Consider the following 22,605-nt stretch of genomic DNA (forward strand, 5'->3'; position numbering starts at 1 on the left):
AGTAGAAGACAGTGTGATGACATCTTCAAAGTATAGAAAGAGAAATTGTCCACCCGGAATACTGTCTTTAAAAATAAAGGCAAAGTTATTTTCAGATAAACCAAAGCTGAAAGATTCACTGCCAAGAGACCTGCAGTAAAACCACCAAGGAAGAAGTTCCTCAGCCAGGAGGGAAACAACACCAAATACAGTGCTCACCAGACCTATGGGGGTGGGGGCGAGGACCCCTGCAAATGTTTCTTAAAAAGTGTTATTCTTAAAAAGTGTTATTCTTATTATTTGACATGAAATATTTTTGCTATAAAATAAAAAAGGTGAGCAGTTATTAGTGTTTCCAGTGGTTAGCAAATGTGCACAGCATAATCGTACTTGACCCTAAGCTAACTGACGACAGCCCTCTTTGTTAGAGTCCTGAGAGACAGAGACAGAGGGAGAGAGAGAGAGAGGCAGGGCAGGGCAGGGAGAGAGAGGGGCAGGGAGAGGGAGGGAGGCAGGGAGAGAGAGAGGAGACTGAGAAAAGAAAGCCTGGTTTTATTATTCAGCTATATGACCTTGCACAAAACTTTAACTTATCTTTGCTTCTATTTCTTTTTGTTGTTGTTTTTATAGCAAAACCTTTGTTGGTTCATTTTAGGCCACACAATGACAACATGTAGGGAATTCGCACCTGTACCTGACACATCTCCCCTCTTTTTTTCCCATTCCCCCCTCCCCTCAACCCCACTTCCCTCCCTATGACCAAAAGCTTTATTTTTTCCTTCTATTTTCACTTTTCTTCTTATCCCTTCCTTCCTTTCTCCCTCCCTTGTTTCCCTTCTTCCCATTTGAACATTTTCGTCCCATATTTCTGCATTTATAAAATGCACTAAATCATCTCCTCAGCTGATTTTAGCCCAAACATATTGTGGTTCTGGAGCAGTATATTAGAAATAGTCTCCACTTAATGTTTACCATTATGGCTTTTTTTGTCATAGTGGTTATGATAACCGAGTCTTATTATTAATAATCAGACAAATTCACAAAATTCACATGAAAACCAATGAGAGCCAGTAGTGTCTTAGACCTGAGGATGCTTCTAAGCCCAAAATATCCTCTCATGGCAGATATGATCCACCATAGGCCACAGCACAGTACAGAGAGGTGAGGTGGTTTATTAATTACCCCAACTGTCAGACTTCTGTTCACATTTACAACACATGGCTTCTGATGCCAGCTCCTTAGTCATCTTCAACACATCTTTAAGGAAGGACTGCACGGAACCACATCCCAATGTGCTTAGCCAAGTGCGAAAGTTCACTGAGCAAGTCCTGCCCGAGTGAGAAGGGCAAAGCAGCTTGTGAGTCCCCAGGACAGGGAGCAGTTCATCTAACATTCAGTGTGCCTGTGTCGCTCTTTGGGGAGACCGTGGGGGACTTTTAAAGAGGCTCCTGGTGCTGTGACACATAGATAGGTGGGCTTGAGCTGACCTAGACTCAAGGCTCGCCCGCCACCAGATTCTGAGAAGTTACCCCGGGGTGGCCTTGCTCACTTCTGATGTTCTGCGACATTTGTGCAGCCTCTTCCGCTCCTGCCTCAGTGCCTCCGAGAGCACTGAATTAAGCCAGTGTGGCGAAGTTCTTGACTTGGATCATGGATGTCCAGCCTTTGGGTCTGCCTGGGTTGTGGAGGGAAAAGACCAACCATCTTGGGCCACAGTTAAAATGTGGACTAGAGAAGATGTGCATAGGTAACAACACTTCCTTTTGAAAAATGTCATAACTTATTCGATTATTTCATGAACTAACACAAGCCAAAGTTTAATAACCGAACGAGAAAATTTACATGTCTGTTTAGCAACAATAATCGCATGCGTTCCCTGCAGCCCCCAACACACACACACAGATAGACAGGCTGCCATTCTATTACTGGTAACTGCTGGGTTACTTGCCAAGCTGCTGTAGCACATGTAAGGTCTGCACAGGAAGCGGAGTGAGTACCGCACGGCGCCCTCCCCTACAAAGCGATCCGTTGTTGCTTACATGGTCCACGCCTGGCACCATGCAATGGAGTCATGAAAAAAAACCACTAAACATCATAAGGCAATGTTAAAAATTCATACTCTTGTGAAGTTGCATTGCTAGCGTCTACGGGCACAGTCTGGTCACACCAGACTTCATGCATTCTAGAAGTGACTGGCCTTTGGGGCCAGTCCCCCTGCCTCTTCAAGGTGAGCAGGAAAGGTAGAAACACTCAGGCCCTCCCTTAGCAGAAGCTTCACAATTCTGCTGAGCACAGTGGGCTCAATCGTTTCTTTTCTCTCCCCGGAAAATAGTCACTGTGAATAACGTGCTGTTTGGAAACAGGTCTACTTAAAATGTCACATTAATATAATTATTTACAAATACTGCCATACATGGAATAAAGGTCTGAGTAAAACAGAACAGTTCCAAGCCTAACACCATTGCTTTAATGAATAGAGCAAAGAAATGCTGAATAATTTTCTGCTTATTTCACAGCATTCTTTACAAACCTATTCTCCCTCCTACACACATCCCAGGTTAAATTTTCCTCTTTAATTTGCTCCAACTTCCTGGTGTAGGGCACATAAAGCCGTACATCCATGGCCTGTGTTTCTGAATGGCTTTTAGATGGATTTAAACGTTGCTACCCCAGGATATTACACCTGTTTTTAAGCTATTCTTTGGGGAAAAATAACAACGGCGAAGCCTTGGGGGAAAATTCTGAGTACACAATCAGTGAGCCAAAGGCTGCTTTCAGAAATCTCCACCTCCACGGACATCAGTGGCAAATGAGTCACTGTTCTCCCTGGGAGCTATCTGTGAGCTTCTGACAGTAAAATCTAATACTTTTTCAAGATGACAACCAGAAGCCACTAAGCTATTGGCCACTGGTTGCTGAAGAACAGTACTTGTATTTTGACATTGCGGACTTGTCACTGAATTAGAGTCAGAGCAAAAAAAAAAAGCACCCGGCTTCCTTCCCTGCTCTTTGTTGAGGGGGGCGCTCTGCCAAGGCACCCAGATCTGTAAGCTCACCACTCCAAAGAACTCAGACCCAGGGTTCTGATGGGAAAGTGGGGTGACTGCTCTCAGAGGGGTTTGTCTAAAAAATAAAAAATCAACGTCTTGGACCTTTGTAAATGTGAGCCCCCAGTCCCCACCTTGCCAACCCTATAAAAGCGTCAGGAAAATGCCACCACAAGCATTAGCACTGACAATCTATCACCATCCTAGTATGCAGAGCCCGCAGCAATATCAGTTATCCAAAATCCCCAACCATTAGTGGTGCTCCAGCTCAGTGAACAGCACAGAGAGTCCTCAAAAACTAGCCCAGATTTCGTGGATAGTGGTGAGGACAGAGTCTACACAATGGCACCCTGCAAGTACCTGAATGGCCTTGTGCCTTAGTTTCATCAGCTTTACAATGAGGATAGCACTACCCGATGTCTGGCCTACATCACAGGATTATTCTGGGTATCAGAAATGAATAAAAACAACTCTTATTCCCATCATCATCATATTTCCCTAAACCTCACATCTTCAAACAAGGGAATAATGAAATGAATTATGGTTCTTGGATTGAAAGGAGCCCGGGTTGAGGAGGATTGGGCCAGCACCTTGCTGTGACTCTGACTCCACGTGTGGGAGCAAGGCTCTGGTCTCTGTGTCACAGTGTGGGCAGCCCTGTAACTCTGTGAGAGGCACGGACGCTTTAAACCGGGAGGGCTATGACACGACAGTACAAGGACAGGAAGCGGGAGGATTCCTGAGCATCCCCAGTGCACAGCCCTAGCCTGGAGGTGACTTTTGTGACTTTCCCAAGTGCAGAAATCTGATACTAAACTTAAGGCAGTAACACGATCCTGTGGGTCATGCCAGGTATGGCTATGGCAGTGACCAGGCCTGTGTAAGTCTGAAAACCTTTCAGGGGGAGAAAAAGACTCTGAAATAAAGCTGGGCAGATGCCACTTTGCACCCAATATGAGGGGTATTTAAACAGACAAAAACAAGGCAAATGCCAAGTATTGGCAAAAATATGGAGAAATGGGACCTTCAGATATGGCTGTGCGAATGGAAATCAGGGCGGCCGCTAGGGAAAACAAGTTGATGGTCTCTTAATTAACTACACAGGGAATCACCATAGGATCCAGCGAGACTGTGTACACATCTCGAAAGCAGAACTAGTCAGAGTCGTGGAAAGCAGAAACAAGCTCAGTTCTCCATCGGTTCACGAAGGAAGATACAAAATGTGGGGCATCCGTAGAGTGCCACAGAGTATGAGCCGCAGAAAAGGAATGAAGGGTTGATACATACATACTACAACATGACTGAACCTGGGAATGATTTTGCTGAGAGAAGCCACTCCCCCATGGCCACACGATACATGATTCCTTGAAAACATCACATCAAGAGAAAGAAGCCAGTCACCAAAGATCACCTGATGTACTATTCCACTTATATGAATACGCAGAACAGGTAAACATAGAGCAGAAAGCAGATCAGTGGTTGCCAGGTCCAGCGGGGAATGGGATATGGGAAATGGGAAATAATTGTTTAGTAGGCACTAGATTTCCTTTTGTGACAGTGAAAACGTTCTGGGATTAGCTGATGATAATGGGTATACAACTTCATGAATGGACCAGAGTGACTGAACTGTACACATTAAAGTGGTTACAACGATAAATTTTATGTTAATTACTATAGCATGAAAGAAAGCCAGACAAAGGCAGGCACAGGGCGTGTGGAAAAGACCCTTCTAAAGCCACCTCTGCAGTCCAGTGTGTGCCCTTCCAGGGGCCTGAGTTGTTGGTTTAATTGAGAAATTATTCCTAATAAGTCCCAAGGAGCTTCAGGTCTTTTCCTTACAAATGGGAAACAATCATATCTCATGGCAGCTCATTACACATTCTTTTGGTACCACGAGTTGTTTTAAAACCGTGAAATTAGTTCTGGCAGAGTTCACAGAAAAACACCCCTGAGATGTGAGGCTGAATGAGTTATGTAAGTCTCCTCCCGCTCTTGTATGAGATGTTAACTCCTTACCGACACCACCAAGGACGCTGGAGTCTTTTACGAAGTCATGAGCGTACTCTGGTTCCTTCTATGACCAGCACCAAGCGGACCAGAAGTGGCAGGGAAGCCTAGGTGCACACAGCAACTCCAGATCTCACCACATACTGCCTCCTCTATGCGAGGCCCCTGAGGCCCCGGACAGGTCAAGCACCTGCCACACAAACTGGCTTAATGGAAAGTTCCAGTCTTTCACAGGAGCTAGGCTGACCTCAGTGTGTGGCTTCCCCAGTATGTAAGGTTGTAAAGTGGTCGTCACTGGTCTACAGCTGCCCTGAGACCAGCCCGACCCACCCTGCTGGATGATGGGGCAGATCATCTGAGCTTGAACGCTGGTTAGAGGGAGACACAGAGTAAATGTTTTCCTCACCTGAAAATAGTCACTAAAGCAATAAATACACAAAGGGGAAAAAGCTTTCTTAAGATGAGAGCTGCAAACAATGACCTCACGTCAAACTCTCTCTCCTTTCCTCAGTTTCGCCTTAGACTTATGTACACACTGACATACCCAGGTACCCGGGCATGTGTCATGTACATATGTTATGCATGGTGCACTTGCAATGATGAATCTAACTATATGTGCAAAATACTTTACCAATAATACCTACTTTGGAATTGTTTTTTAGGTAAATAGTGAAGAATGAGAAAATAAGTTTAAACAGTCTGCTCAAGGTATGTCCCCAGAATCAAGTTCTACATTTGGAGACGCCTTGGAGACTCTGCTCAGAGTCCTTTGTCTCCTCTTTTATAAGTGGAAACAACTGGCTTCTAGTTGGTAATGTGAATTCCTAGGGGTCAGGGGACCCCACAGGTGACGGACAGGACTTCGGCCAGAAGTGATGACTGGGCACCGGAACTGGGACAGTCACGAGGACCAAGGGCAAGGAGAAGGTAACAAAGACCCCCCCGCCCAAGTCTGGGGCAGCAGGAAGCACCAGGCATCTGCACCACACATCGGAACAGGAAGGCAGGCCGGCAGCCAAGCAGAACCACGTTTGAAGGCCAGACTTTGCTACTTATTGGCTGTGCAACACTGGGGAATTGACTCTCCCCCTCTGACCCCCAGTTTCCTTCTAAAAAGGAATGATACATGTACCTTCGCTGTAAAGCACAACATAGCTACCTTGCAAGGTTATTGTGAACACAAGACAAGGGACATAAGGAACTAACAAAAGTGTCTAGTTATTTCCTAATAAAGCACATTGTTTCAAGACCCAAGGACATCAGCTGTGGTGGTGGGGTTGGATTCTTCATGCTCACAGCACAAGACAGTGAGTCACGTGGAGAGGATTACAGTATAGCCCCATGAGCAGGCAGGACCTTTCCTGGCCAGGTATCTAGCGCCTTCCTGCTCCCTCAGGCCTGCCCATCCTGTGCCGGTCCCGGGACGACTTCCTCCATCAGGAATGGAGGAAATGGCTTAGCCCAAGGGATCCATGCTTTCTCAGAGCAGCAGAGGAGAGCACCCGAGTTTGGGGGGAGGAGGGCCTTCCTGGAAGGGGTCCTGGAAATCACACCAGCTACACACTTTCTGCTTCCGGGCAGCCCAAAGCACCACAGTGAGGGTCCCGAGACACAGACTGTCCCAAGTACCAGTCCGGTGCCTCCTTATTCCAGATTCCACAGCTGCCCTTCTGCCAGATTCAAATTTCTTCATATTCTGTCTGAGTCCAAAGGTGCAGGGGAGATGAGCAAGCCATAGGCAGACAAGTTCAGATGCTACACAGATTCCGCCTCTAGGACCGAAGTAGAAGAGGGTGCTTATCTCCGGCATGTGGAGAGTGGGCCCTCCTCCCTTCTTGTTTCTTTTGCCTCTTCTCATTTCCCCTGCCGTCGGATGTTCTTTGAAACACCCTGTGTGGGAGATCTCAACAGCAGAGAGCCAGATAAGGAGGGAGGAGCGTAGCAGAAACAAACGGCCCGGTTTAGCATTTATTAAGACACACGTTCGGAGATGCCTCTGTCTCACACCCGAGCATTCTGTCTCTGAGTCTCAGCGCTGCTTCCTAGATCTGGTTTTCTGCTCCACACAACAAGGGAAATATTCTCTCTGCCTCTCCTGCCTAGTGACTGGGCGCTCAGGTCTCTCGGGGGACCGGAACCACATTTACATACTTTGCCTGGATTCTCGCAGCTCCTCTGCAACTCGCCTTCCACCGCCTTTCCAAGGGTGGCCCTGAGTGGGCCAGCACAGGAGCGTTTACACCCCATACACCAGCCGACAGTACAGATCAGGACTTTTTGCTTCCTCCCCAGGGTAGAGACGATGTTCGGCATCCACCTGCACACCACTGATAAACGTGTATTACAGATATTTGTTAAATAAACAGAGGAAGAAAGATGAGCTGTATTGTTTGAGTCACCAGCCCCTCTCAGGCCCTGGCAGCTGTAACTTCTCAACAACAAGGGGAGAAGGCTAGGATTCAGTGATGCCAGGAAGATTAATTTAAAACACAGTTTCTCTTTGGTAATCGCGTCTCTGACTCAGCTCTGGTGGAAAGTATCAACTTTAGAAACTCGCAGCAAGAGGTGAAGCTTTCACATCATTTCTTATTTCTTTTGATGTTAACATGCAAACCACCCTCGAGGCTGGTCCTGGTGGGTCCTGGTCCCGGCTGTGTGAGGCAGGAGGCCAGGCTCAAAGCGGGAAGTCATGCACAACAGAGCAACTGACTCTCATTTCCTTGCTCGAGACAGTAAAGAATGACTGTCTAACCCCATAGGGCAACTTCCCCACGCAGGACTCAAACTCCTATTCATCCTCTAGGACCCAGTTCATCTGCCCCTCCTCCCACTTGTTTCTTTCAGTGTGTGGGTCCTTTGGCCTCTCATTCCTGTCTTGAATCCCGCATTTACTAGTTGGGGCTGCAGTTATCACTGCGGTCATGTGGACCCTGCCCCCCCCCAAGCACTTTGTGACCTTCTCAAGGGCAGACAGCACAGGGAATCTGCACTTCCGGTCACTGCTAGGCAAGGTGGCTTGTGGTAGATGATGGCTACTTCTTACTTAAGGGTCCCACAGGAAAACTGGACATAGAGGGGTTTTAAAGCTGTGGACATCATCTATACAATAGGATTGAAAAATACAGCGAATGCTTACATTTTTAAAAACTACTGCCGTCAATTTCCCTCAACATACAGCCCCTCACTTTGAACACACTATCCCATCCCACTGGGTCTTTCTGAAGCAGTTCTGGGAATCCTCTTTTGTGAGTGTCTTTAGTTATGTTGTTGTGGCTGTCTCTATGCTCTGATTGGATTGGATGTGTTTATCTTTTATGGTCATTTTGACGTTGGAGAAGAGCCAGAATTCGCACGGCGCCCCATCCAGGGAATCAGGTGGGTGAGGACACACCATAATGTTTCTTACAAGTTTTGCCTTTCTGTTGCATGGCACTCAGCAGCAGCAGCATTTTACCATATTTCTTATCAGACCCCATAAAGACAGTCACAAAAGTAGCCTTTGAGAGCTGCTTCAGAAAGTGGCAAGAACAGTGACATAAATGCATTCAAAGTGAGAGGGAGGATTGTGATGGGATAAGCGGCAGTATGTCTTTTACGACAATGTCTTTTGGAATTTAAACGTTTACTGTATATGTTGATCACACCTTGTCTGAAAAGAGTTCCTGCCAGGGGCAGACCACAAAGGGGCCCACACACTCTTGGTCTGGCTTGGGGACAGACCCCACTGAAGCAGGAGCCCCGGTGCAGGGGACACAGTAAGAAGCCCGCAGACCCGGGAGGGAGCCCGGGGAGGGTCCTCCTGCTCCTCCCTTGTCCCGTGTGTCTCTACAGCCTTCACCCAGGGTTCCGAGCCTTCACTGCCCGCTGGACTCCAAGGCGAGAATATTAGATAAGGAATGAATGCTGCCTTCATTTGTTTTAATAATAATTTTTTTAAAAAGCCCATTTAAAGAACTACAGACTTAGATGTTGCCGAATGTGACTATGACCCAGAGGCCAGGAACACAGAAGAGCCGCCTTGAGAATGACTGTTTTTTCCTATTTAAAACATTCTGGAAAATTGCTCTGCAGCCCTGTGCCAAGAAGGAAAAACGTAAGGGCTCTTTGAAATGTCTCCTCATTTTACAGATGACTTTAATGCACAATGTTATAGAGACATGAAGCCCTCTGGCCTCAAAAGCCCGCAGGTGGCAGCTGCCTGCCCAAAAACAGTGTAGGGTTCCTGTCCAGCCCCTGTGAAAATGTGCTTGCTTCTCGGTGAGAACGCACACGGTCACGCTGCAGGGTGGTTCCCTGGGCGGTGAAGGGCGTCTGGGGAGAGGGCGCAGGGTGCCGTGTCCAGGACACTTCTTCTTGTTTCACCTGACATCCCGGCCGCACCGGCTGGTGGGGGATGACTGAGTGACATCATCCGGATGGCAGTGAGGGCCAGGAGAGAAGGGGACCCAAGTCTCAGCACCAGTCAAGGGCAGCGTGGCCATACTGGGGGGTTGCGGGCTATGGAGGGCCTCTGCAAGGAGAAGACCAGAGAGAGCACAGGGCTGATCTCCACCAGGCCTGCAAGGCACAGGGCCCACTGTCTTGGGCCTCTACTGCCCTTCTGACCGATTTCCACATCTGGGTATGTGGACAGCAATTCCTACATAGACGGTTGGTACACAGATCAAGCAAGGGGGATGTGCAGTCCATGGCAAGGACCGAGAAAGCAGGGGCCACTCGCACTCTATCAGCACTGTGAAGGTGAGATGTGTAGTGGTGCTGTATGTGCAGAGGGTGATATGCCCGTATGTGTTCCATGTGTGTGCTCTGTGTTCATGTGCATCGTATGTATGTATGTATGTGCATAGTATGAATATGTATGTCATCTATACATGTACATGATGTGTATGTGTGTGTATATGTGCTCTTCGTGAGCCTCATGGCCTGTTCCATTCCTCTTCACTTTTGAAATGATATTCACCTGTCGTGGACAAACCATCTCTTTCTTTTTCAGATATTTCTGGGTCTACAGAGATAAAAATCTTTGCCCAGATTCAATAAGGCAGGAAATCAATTAAGGTTTTCATTTTCTGCTTAGCCTCAAAAGACAAGATGCTGAGAAAAGCCCTAAGTAAAGAAAGTGTGTACAGAATCCTGGTGCTTTCATTTTGGATTCTGTGTTCTGGAAAATATAAAACAGGAAGGAAAACCTTCATGTCCTATTTAAAACCTAAATCCTCCCCCCATTTTTAAAAAAAAACCCTTTAAAGCCATGCTCTGTTATAATATGGACAATGGCAACAATAGAAAGACACCTCAATTTTTAAAAGACAGCTCTAACTACACTTAACAGCTTGGGTTTTAAATGGCTACATTTAAATGTTTCTCTGTTCATTTCCAAACTGGGACCATAAATCACCCTGAGGAACACAATAGCCTGTGCCTATAGCAATTTATCATTTGGGTAATGTCACCTGGTTAGGTGTGCATTAATTTATGCCTCAAATTAGTATTCCAGGTGCTGATATTGTCTCTGTCACCTGCACACCCAAACAGCAGCTAGGTGGGACCTGTGAGGCACACCCGGGGCCCAGAAGGACATGTGCAACTCTTCACTCTCAGGGGAGGCAGAAGATGGCGGTGGAACGAAAGCGGAGACTTGCTGACCACTGTTCTGCCATACAGGGTCACGGTTCCGTGGTGCAAGCTAGTTTGGGGCATGAGTCCAGGCAGAAGAGGACTCGAGCAGCAGGAAGACAGAAGGGGACAGCATCTCAGAGGTTCACGAAGCCACAGGGGCTGTGTTGAGCTGCAGAGCAAGCTGTTCTGCTAATTGTATGTCACGTGATCAGGCCACACTGTCTTTCTGGGCCACAGTTTCCCCAGCAGTAAAACAGAAGCTGTCCAAGATTCCCCAACCTCCCTGACTCAAAAGCAAGGGGAAGTAGCAGTTTATTAGCACAGCCAGTTATTTATTACTCCGTACAACCCTGGTGACTATATCTATTTTTTCCAATTAGCCTGAAATATCTGGAACAGGGAGGGCCATGCGTTTCTAACCCATAATATGGAGAACTGGCATTTATATATCGAAAGGGGAAATTTGAACTTGGTCTTTCCTCTTCTAACTCCATTGTTTTGTTTCTCCCCTCTCTCTCTTTCTCCCCTGCTCCCTCTCCCTCTCTCCCTTTCTCCCTCCCTCTCCCGCTCCCTCCCATGTACGTGTAGAACACAAAACATACTCTGCTGTGCTAGCACAGACACTAGCTGTCAACAAGTGCTGCTCATTGTCACCTATTATGCTAGAATTTTGCAACAAAACCATCTCAAATAATGCTCTAGACAACGTCTGGAGGCTCACATGAATCCTTTCCATTGGCAAAATGAGGAAGTCAAGGCTGAGAGGTAACCTGTCCAAGAACACATAAGGAGCGACAGAATCTGGACTCCGAACCCAAGGACTTCTGACTCTCAGCAGTTCTGAGTCCACAGTGCTGAAATCAATAAGTTAGGCCAAGTAAGTCTGATTGCTTAAGCTCCACCAGATTAAGATCAATGGTAGCCAAGAGGAACTACAAATATTTTTGAATTTCTACAAACGAGGGGTGTGACAAGGAAATTAAATATGGATGAGATTAGGTGACTGATTCCAGGAGCCACACATGAAAATTAGTCTCTGCATTTTGGCCAGGGTTTACAAATTTGAATTGTAAATTCAGAGATCCTTTCTCAGTTAATATCTGTTTATAAGCCTAGGATCTTGGCTCTTAAAAGAAGCTTTCTCTTTCAACAGAAGAAATGAAAAATTTAAAATCCAGATTTGTCCATTGTAAAATATAGGCACTAGCTTCTTTAAAGGTGCCGCTTTAAAAATGATTTCTACACTGCCCAGTTAAATCAGGACTTCGGGGCCACCAGATTTAGAGCACGAGTTGTGCTCAGGGTATAAAGGATAATGAATCACTGCTTCCACCAGTTACTTCCCCACACGCAGCCCCAGTTACCCCAAGCTCCTCTCAGCCTGCACCCCCCCACCATGCCCCTAGCAGCCTTCCTCTGTCACCATGACGCCGCTGAAACACCTGCCAGAGAGTGACTTCACCTACCGTCACTCTGACAACAGCCCAAACAGAATGCTGTCATTTAAACCATAAACACCGATCTGACCAGGCTGGGCAGTTCAGACAGAGACAGAGTCTCAGAAAAGGGCAGAGGAAAAAAAAAAACAACCAAAAAAAAAAACCGAAGAGGCTGTTGCCACAGCTGAAACCCAGGCTCCAATACCTGAGCTCAGAAAATACAGGGAGATGGTGCAGAAGGCTCGGAAGTTGAGTCAGAAGGGACTGCTTTGGAGTCTGGTACTTCTGGGTGTGAAGCCTTAGAAAAGTTACTGTCACGGATCCAGTTTTCTGTTTTCTAGAGTAATTCACAGAACGCAACTTTGAGTCCCTATGTAAAACCCTTAGCCCCTGCTTGGCACTCAACGAACACTGGCCGATAGGATACTGTTTCATTAATACAGGACTCTATGGTCAGGCTGGCTTCCTTGTACATTAGTGAACATTCTAGAGCAGAACAACCTTAACAGGATGTGAAAGGGCCTTGGATTCCAGTCCTGATTTTTCCAGTGGCCAGAGGAGCAAATCCTGTATCTTGGCATCCGTTTTCAGTTCTGACAACTAAGGGCATGAATGGGTGCCATCCCGGGCCGTTTGTTTTTGGAACATGGTATCTTTTCCTCCGCTTGCTGCTCAATACCAGCTTGTCAACAGGCGTGGTAGAAGTTTCCATTTCAGAGTCCAGGAACCTTTGGAACCTTAGAGCACCAGCTCCTCTCTCTTCCAGCCTCCTTGGCTCCCTGGAGCATGGGACAGGGTGCTGGGGATTCGGCGAAGCCTCCCTCGAGTGTTCTAGCAGATTTCACTGCATCTGTGATGAGCATTTTGGGCTATGACGTGCTGCTTTGAAATTTTCCTTTCAGTATGGAAGCCAGAATTGTCAGAAGTCTACCTCTTCTCTTGATTTCTTGGTAAAAGGGAAAACTGCAAGACTAAAAAAACAACCTGCAGGGGCAGGGGGGAGAAGACACTTGGTGTCTGCTGCCAATGAGCTGGGAAGAAGCCCACACCATGAGCCCCTTCCCATCATCAGCCTCCTCTGGGTGCAGGGGATGTAAAGGTAGGCCGCACTAGCACAAGACAGTTAACACATCTCCCGTGTGTCTTCTGGAGGGCCAGTCTTTCGGTATGACACAGGACCTGTCATCAGTGTCACTGACGGGAACTCTGAGATCGTCTTTACTGTTGCTGCTTGCAAGGGAGTTGCAGGGGTGATGAGAATAATAACAGCTCCTGGTGTCTTTGGCCTCCATAGCTTTGCAGTGTGCTTTCTTCTACGTACTCTTTTGTCCCCACAACGTGCTACAGAACAAGCAGCACAAGTATTCTTATTCTCCTTTCACAGATGCAAAACAACCAACATGCTTTGTGTGGTTAGAGACCAGCAGGTTAGGGGCAGAGCTGGACCCAGGCAGGACTTCCTTTCCCTGCAGCATGTGGCCCCTCCATGGTCTCCACAATTTTGAGCTCAGGTTGCAGGCACAAAGGAAGCCTAGAGTGTCAAGGAAGGAATACTGAAGCCCCTCGGGCTTTCCGGTTTTGATTCTCCTTGCATTGAGCTCAGGGACCACAGACATACTTAACTTCTCTGCAGTAAGGTTCCTGTCTATGAAAAAAGTCCTCCAGTGCTGAATTCTATAAATACTTCCATGGCCCCTTAGAGTGACCGAACTGACTTCAGACTTGGACTGGTAAACTGCATGTCATAGGGGCCTGGGCTGTAACAACTGATGGAAATTTGTATAGTTAATCCTAAAACTGTCTTTTGAAAGATTCATTTCATTTTGTAAAAAACAAAACAAAACAAAACAAAACAAACAAAAATGCAGATAGACCTGTACATTATTTGAAGAGAGAATTTCACAAAGCTTGGTGAAAAAGCCCATAGTCTCTCTCCACACTTCTCATGCCCTCAGGGAAACCTCTCTCAACTCTCTCAGTTGACTCTTCTGATATTTACCTCTGTACCTCTAAATAACAGACTTATGTAACTACTTCTTGACTTTTCTGTCTTGGGCTTTATCTGTTGACCTTCTACAATTGGAGGACAAGGTTTCTGCTTCCTCTGGACTCCCACACCCACCACACACATGCACATTTCTTGTCCCCAGCCCTGCCAATGCGGTTCAATCATAATTTTGGTTGGATCAATATTCTGGTTGCCATTCCTGGTTTAATGAAACCGCAAATGCATTTTATCACTGGGTCACAGTACAGACAATGTATACAATTCCTTTTCTGCACAATACTGTGTTTTTCCTGGAGTTAATCATTAATTTATTTGCTTGCTTAATTTTCTATCTATTAACTGTTCAACTAAGCTGCCCCCAAGTTCTGAAAGTCTTGACACATTTCTATCACATTAGGCATTTCATCGACTTCATCTTCCTGGAGCTATTTCCGTAGGAGCCTTCGGACCCGTCCCACTCTAGGCTGCTTTCTTTGTGGGCTGTTGTATGACTATGTTGTGATTTCCCAGTCCCATGATTGTAGAGACTCTCTTGACGCTCTAGTTTGCTGCTTTCTCAGTTGCTTAGAGCCTCGTCTCTTTCTTGGTTTGTGTCAGCGGTGGTGAACCTGTGGCACATGTGCCGCAGCAGGCTATCTGTATCATGGAGAGCTCTAAAAGGTTCGCCATCACTGGTTTACATGCCTCTTCCAAAGGCGCATCCTTCTATAGTCTCCTGAGAGTGCTGGGTGACCTCATTAATCTGAAAAATGTCTTCATTCTAGCCTTGTGTGTAATTGATGGTTGGGCTGGATAGAGAATTCAATACTGCAAATCATTCTCCCTTATGACTTTGGGAACCGTACTGCATGGCTTCCTGGTTGCCAAAGTTCCTACTGAGAAGTCTGAATACCAGTCTAACTGGCCATCCTTTATATGAAGCCTGTTTTTGTCCGTTCTTTCTCTTTGAAAACCTAGGCTCTGCTTCTTGTCTTTGGTGTTTTGAAATTTAATAATGATCCTTAAGTATGGATTAATGCGCTCGTATAGATCTAGTTTCACCCCTAATACTGGGCATCTGAGAAGTTCAGTGGTAAACGTCAGCTTAGGGAAATTCTCCTGAATTTTTTTTATCCTTTCTGTCCCTTACCCTTTCTCTCTCACTTTTCATTTCTACTTCTAGAATTTTAATTCATTGTAACTCATTATCATTTCTGAGAATTCCTTTTACAAGAACATTTCTTTTTTTCCATGAATTGAGTCATGCCCACCATCTTCCTGTGTTTATCAGTGACAGGGATAGTCTCAGTCCCTCTCAAAAACTTTCCTGTCTTCAGAGTTCTATTTTCTTCATTTTGCTACTTTCAAAACAATTTCTATAATTCATATTAGATGCTTTCTTCGAGGATGTGGAATTCTCAGTCATCTGCTCATAGTTAAGAGTGGGCCATTAAAAAGCCGAGTACGGTTTCTGAGTACAGGAGAGGACTCAATCGCTGCTGGAATAACTGATGAGGCCACCTCCTCGGGAGGTCCATTGGTCATTTCTTTAGACTTTTAGTCCTTTTAGGCTGGTCACACGCCACAGGGGACATTGTAGTTCCTGTCCACAGGTACACATCTGGACAAATAAGTCCCAGGAAGAAAGACGGAGCCTTCAGCCAAGTATATGAGCGCATTCTTTTTTTGACATGGGTTCTGACGTTTTAGGTTTTCCTCCTTGCTGGCTTGTGATTCAATATCCTCCCATCTGATAACTCAGTGACCTCTAGTCTACCACTTTCCAGTTTCCAAAAAATACTACTGCCAACATATTCTCTCTCGTTCTTTTTTGCACTTGCAGGTTATCCATAAAAAGAGTCTTTACAAAAAATTTGTTGGGTTTTGAGGAGTGCACAGGATTACATTTCAGTATTTAATGTGCTATGTTTTTGCATCTGCTCTTTCGTTGTATGTTTACCATCGCAAAATAGTCAAATATACTTTAGACCAACATAAAAACACCGTCTGAAAAGATACCTTAAACTGTCGAAAAGCGGACAATATCTTTTGTCATTTATTTGGCCTATATCTCAATTTTCTTTTCTACCTAGTGCACATCTGGTTCTGCCAAGTGAATTTATGGTCTCCAATTTTCATATCCCGGTTTGACCATTTAATCCACGGTGAGCAGTGTTAAATCAGCCACGACCAAAGTATCTGAATTTCACTTACTGTCTCTTAGGCAGTGAACCACTTTGCACCTCAGGCTCTTCATTACAGCTGCTTCTTTTGCATGTACATCATTTTAATACTGAAATAGTGACTTTCCAGGGAATCCCTTTCTGCTACACAGAGCACCCAGGCCTGCATACCCTGAACTCGGCCCACCACAGACCTGTGGAATTTATTGCTAGCCAAGATTTGAAATCTGTGTTTCTTCCTTGTCTTTAAGGAAGTGAGAATCTTGAAAAGCAGTGGTAGGAGCTCTATCTCAGTATTAAGTGGAACGTGGAATCTGTTGACTGAAATATAGTTTTTAAATTGAGCCCAATTCCTCTGTAGCCTCTGCCTATCTTCTGCCTTGCCGGCCATTGAAATCCCAGCATGCCTTGTGGCTCAGCTTAGAGATTCTAATTGACCAGGGAAGAGGGCATGGAAACTACTCTAGGATATTACATCTTCACTGTAATCATTTGTTAAGCTGTATCTAAAAATAATATTTTATATAATACATTATAGTTTACAAATTACTCTTTGTTGTCCTATGTTATCATTAAAATAATTTTAGGAAGTATCACAATCGGCTTAATTTCACATGTGAGAAAAATAAAGGTGTAGAAGAGTAACACTCAAGATCATTCAGGTTGCTGGTGGCAGATGTGACCCCGGGTCTAGGTCAGTGGTGGTGAACTCAGGGTGCATGAGTTATTGCGCTTTTCTTCTGAGACAAAAGACGTTCATGTAGAGTTGTTTTTCTGGACAAAATCCTCAGTATTCAGGTTAATTGCAATGTTGACACTTTGTGATAAATAAGTAGGTTTTGGGTTGCAGTTTGGGCACTTGTCTCTAAAAGGTTCTTCATCATCATTAGTCTAGGTTCTCACAATGGAATCTAACTTTGATTTTTCCTTTATGACTCTTAGGAAGCAAATACTTGTACCACCGAGTTCTATGCTGTTGGGGTAACACAAGGCCTGAGACCTTCAACAACATAAAGCTATTTGGATAAAGAAGCACAGTACACTTTATAGTACAACCTATAAAAATCATGAGAAAATAAATAATTGAAACTAAATATAGTTCTCCCCACCCAAGGGGACAATTTTGTGTGATGGAGACCTATGCTTTCAAATGGTTGTACAGCATCAGGCTGTTTCTTTCGCTCTGAAGGACTCTCTTAGTTCTCAGCCCAATAATTTCATCTTTCTAATTCTAACAATAACATTCTCTTCTCCCCAAGGCCTTCCTCAACTCCCCAGGTAGACTTAGGCAGCCTCCCTTCTCCACGGCATGCTGTGTGTGACTCTTCTGTCCTGGAGCCCACCTCATAGACTGGAGGACTCAGGGGTAGGTGGGGGCAGAGAGGGTGAAGGGGTAGAAGGTTCCATTCTCGCCTTCAAGCTATAACTTCCCCATGGAATAAGAATCATGCCTTATTCGGCACTGTTTTCCCAGCATCCTGTGCTGTTCCTAAAATGTGTTAGAGCTCCATGCCATGGAAAACTAAACAGATCACCTAGAACAGAGGACACCGCTCCCTAAGATGCCCAGTGCAGGCCCGTAAGTATTTTCTTTTCCAATTCAATTGCGGAATTTTGGAAGCGGACATCAGACACGAAGAAGATGAGGGCACGGGGGATGGCTGTACCAGGAGATGCTTATGAACTGCCGGACATGATACTCACACAGCAGAACAGGGAGCTCCAGCAACAGTGCCTCTCTGTCCTTCCATGCACACCCCACCCTGCTTAGCTTCATTTGCCATTTGCCATTCATGCTGTGACTTTCTTCCACAGGGCTGCCTTTGGCATCACCGTGGACCGGCTTCTCTCTGTGCAGAAAGGCTGGTGTGAGTATGCAGGAGCCAGGACACATTTGTCAGGACCACTTTCGGTGCTTCGACTCTTCCATAGGTGACTCGGGCTGGGGAAGGAAGGACTCACGTCTCTGAGGTCTTCCACCCTGGAGGTTTACTCTTTGCTGAGGCTCTGGGCAGCTCTGAATCCACATTCACAAGCAGGATGCATGAGGCAAGAGGGGTTGATAAGATCAAAACCCCCAGTTTCTCTTCCCACGATTTGACCTTAAGAAATTCGACTAACCCAACAGCGCTTCAGTTTACTCCTCTATAAAAACGAGTCTAATGATACTTTGCCCAGCTCGGGGAGGAGTGGCGAGGCTTAATTAACCAATGCACACTTCTCTCAGCACTCTGGATGTCCTCCATGGGCACAGAATTATGTTATTACTTGGAATAATAATAATAGTTTCCACTAATAATTCTGTGTTATTATTGCATTTAAGGAACTGTATTAGAGGCCTTCTGGAGCTAGTTTAATACCTATAAATGTCTCTCCCTGGTAAAACAAGGGAGCATTGCCTGGTGATTATGGTTTGTCTTACATTTCAAAACGAGTCCATTTAAACTCTCAGCAGAGTCCTTAAAACAGCGCCTGGCCACGGGAGACCTCCTTTGATCTCAATTCGCCCGACCACTGAAAGCCTTGCAGCTTGTTTTTGAAGTCTAGAAACTGGCAACACGAAGGGCCAAACTTATGAAAGCGAACAGAGAGGCAGAGAGGGAAGATGAGTAGACCCTTCCCCCTCCCTGGTCCAGAGCAGATAAGACCACAGGCCCCTCCCATGCATGCCTGCCACTTCTGCAGGCTCTTGGGAGTCAAGTCTACATCCTCCCCAAGGCCTGCCAACCCCCAGCACGTCTTCAGCCACGCTCTCCTTGGTACTGTTTCTCCATGCTGATCTTCTAAAAAATTCTAATTGGCAAGTAATAACTGTGCATATTTATGGGGCGCAACATAATGTTAGGATACATGTTTACAGTGTAACATGAACCATGATTGCACGTACTTGACATTTCTTTGTGGCCAGGATATTTAAGATTTAGTCTTTCAGCAATTTTGAAATATACAATGCCTCAGTCCAGCCTTATCTAGGGAAGATACATTCCAAGACACAGTGGATGCCTGAAACCTCGGACTGCACTGAATCCTTTGTTACACTGTGTTTTCCTATATACACATATGTACAAATGCAATGTTTTTTCTATCTTAACTAAGTACTTATCAGGTACTGTGATTGTGACTCTTGTAGTCTGAGGTACAACAGCAAAGCCAGCCCAAATTTAGTTTTTCTTCTTCACAATTTCATGGATAGAAGATTTATTCTGGGCTGGGGTAAAGTTTTTGCCTAGCATGTGCAAGGCTCTGGGTTTAAACTCCAGCACTGAACAGAAAAAAATTTTTTTGTTCTTACTTTAGATCTTAGCCATCTCAGCATATGACTTTTTTCCTTTCCTTATTGAGAACGTTCATCTGAAGGAAGCTCTGTATGGGTTCCCTTTGCATATCATTATCCCCAGCATCACTACTGTTGCACTTTTAAAATACTTTACTTCAGTAAAATAAGGAATAGTTGAACACAAACAGGGTAATATCACACTCACTGATCTGATAACGGAGACAGCTACTAACTCAGCAACAGGCACGGGAGTGACATGTGCAGGGTGGACACACGGAAAAAGGGGCGATTCCTGTCTCTGGCAGGATAGAACGAGAACAGCAGAACAGCAGAAGGGCAGGCAATTTAAAATGTACGAATTCCTCCCCTCCCTCCCCACCCTGCCCTCCTCCCACTGTCCTCTCTCTCCCTTTTTTCTCTTGTCTCTGTCTCCCTATCTGTCTATCTCTCTTTCTCTTCCCTTCTGTCTGTTTCTATGTCTCTGCTGCTCGGTCTGTCTCTCTCTCTTCTTTTCTTTTCTCTCCATTGTTTCTGTTTCTATCTAGTATTTTTAGACCTTGATAGCCAGAGTAACTGGGTGCACTACTCTCTGAAATTGCTCACACGATAATGTTCCTCTGTCTCCATCTAGATCTTTTATTTCTTTGAAGGTACCAAATCCATCCCTCCCCAGTACCTTCCCACATCCTGTTCTGGCCCAACAGGCCTTCTTTCTTGTCTGATCTTCAGTTCTAGGAAGCTGCTGTCTCCCTCCATGTCGGAGGAGGCCCTCCCAGGTGTACCCACCACATCTGTGTATGCCCCCTGCTCCAAGGCCCTTGGCAGAGAGAATTGAACTCGGCTGGTTCCTGCCATGACTGCTGTGTGTCTCTGTCCACAGGCAGAGCCAATCCAGTGCACTGGGTCTGCATACGGTAGGTACTTAATTAATATTATCCAATGAGTTAAAGAATATCATTACCTTCTTTCTCCTCATATCATATTCTCTTACATTTTGTGTCCCAACCTTAATGTTAATCTTCTTTATCCCTCCCCTACACCCAGCCCAGGTGAGAGAAAAAGAAGGAAGAAAGCAGAAAAGGAAGAAATAGATGCCTGAGAGGAGAGAAATACTTTGGACAAAAGGGATGAGGAATACAGAAAAGTGAGAAAGAAGAAGGGATCTCAGTACAGTCAAGGACAAGGACTCTAATATGTTAAGATGCTGAAAATAAAATGATCCTTAAATAGGATTTGCTGAGGTTTTTCCACATGAAAACTGAGGCTGGAAGGAGAAATCTAACAGGATTTTTACATACATGACCTCCTTTGTTCCTTACACTTACTCTAGGAATGCAAGCCAAGCCAGACTTAACAGGAAGACAGAGGAGCTCCGAGAGGTTGCTCAAGGTCTCACACTCAAGTCGCAAAGCCCAGTATAGAGTCTCAATGTATCTGTCCATTTAGAAGGGTAGGATATCTTCCCTTTTGGACTCTGGAGCCCTAAGAAGAAAGAGGAATGGAGAGCCCAGCGAAGTATTAAGTCACACACTTTGCAGAGCAGTTGCTTGCTTCTGCATGAAAAAAATATTCCTGCTTCCTTTCATCAGAAGGGAAATGAATGGAACTGATTTTCCATGGCTCTTCGCTTGTCTTTCCTATGATTGGGTACACCCCCAGCGCAACCCCAGCAGGAAAGTTACTAAGTCCTTGTCACAGAAATATTTTCCACTGCAGTCTGGGCCAGGCAGCCAGATTGTGCTTATGGGCTCTGCTAATCCAGCACAAGCAAGGCCAAGGGCCAGACTGAGGAGCAATCTCTCTGCCATCCCAGGCCTCCTTAAAGGCGCTATGATTCGGATGGACAGATTCCAGCAGGGCACTTGTAATATCAAAACAACTTGGCCGCACTCTCTGCTTTTTTATATCTAAATTCCCCCTCCCTTTGGGGGATGACATTAAAAACAAGACTCTTGAGCAGAGCAAGCAACAGCCCAGTGTTAGTTAGATTTTTTGCTGTTACTGGAACTGTAGTCCTTGAACAATTCCATCCCCACCTTAATGAGGGCGAAGATTCAGTCAACTAATAAATCCTTCAGGGGTGTTTTCCGATGCTGTTGAACTTCTCTTTAAACCATGATGCCCAAGAAGGAAGAAAGATGTTCATATCACACCATTCAGACATCCGTGATGGCATCAGTCAAAGCCTAGCAACATTATGACAGAGAACCCAAGTCCACCCCAACTCATGACCATGACACGTGGCTCCCACAAGCACCAAGTACTTCTGCCACTCTTCGTTCCTGGGCTGATCTTTGGAAAGAGAAGGGAGAGAGCTCAAACCTATCTGGTTCAATCAGAAAATGTAAATAAGGTCAGGTTTCTTACAGGCTTGCGAGATTTCCCTGGAGAAATTTCTTCCTGAGTCTCTGCTGCTGCTGGTGCCTTGGGAGGGTGGGGCTGGCCTGTGGAGTGAGGGGCTCTGTGAAGGCTCCTCTGTTCCCCTGTGATCTCCAGCTGTATGGGCAACTGAATTCCATTTGGGGCTGCCTTGAGTTTTGGGCCTTTCATCCAGGGACTGAACTCAAACCCAGATGAACATGTGCTGAGAGATTCCCTTGTGTAGGTGAGGTTGGTGGACTGATCCTCTGTCCTAAGTAAGGACCCCATGTCCAAATTCCAGGAGGGATTCCCTTAGGCAAATCCACTGTGGAGAAGAGATCCTGTGGGCACCTGCCTGCTTCTGGGATCCAGACTCACTCAGGCCCTGCAAATGCCCGTGCACAAACTGGAAGGAGATTATCTCATACAAAGCCTGCCTCCCACAGGCCAAGCGGTGTGTGTGTGTGTGTGTGTGTGTGTGTGCACGTGTGTGTGTGCATGCTTGTGTGTGTGTGTGTATGTTGTACATCTCTCACAGCTGGCCCTCCCCTAGGCCATAGGACTTTGAACCCTTCTTTTCCATTTTGCCTTTCGGAAGCTAGCTGTCTGGTACAAGGTGACAAGTGACACTGCAGGTCAGCACGCAGGGCTCCACCTTCCAGCAACCCGAGGGCGGATCAGAGAATTTACAGAGCTTCTCTGGCTC

Source organism: Fukomys damarensis, unplaced genomic scaffold, assembly GCF_012274545.1.
Source record: "Fukomys damarensis isolate Sample0158 unplaced genomic scaffold, DMR_v1.0_HiC HiC_scaffold_25, whole genome shotgun sequence".
Lineage (NCBI taxonomy): Eukaryota > Metazoa > Chordata > Mammalia > Rodentia > Bathyergidae > Fukomys > Fukomys damarensis.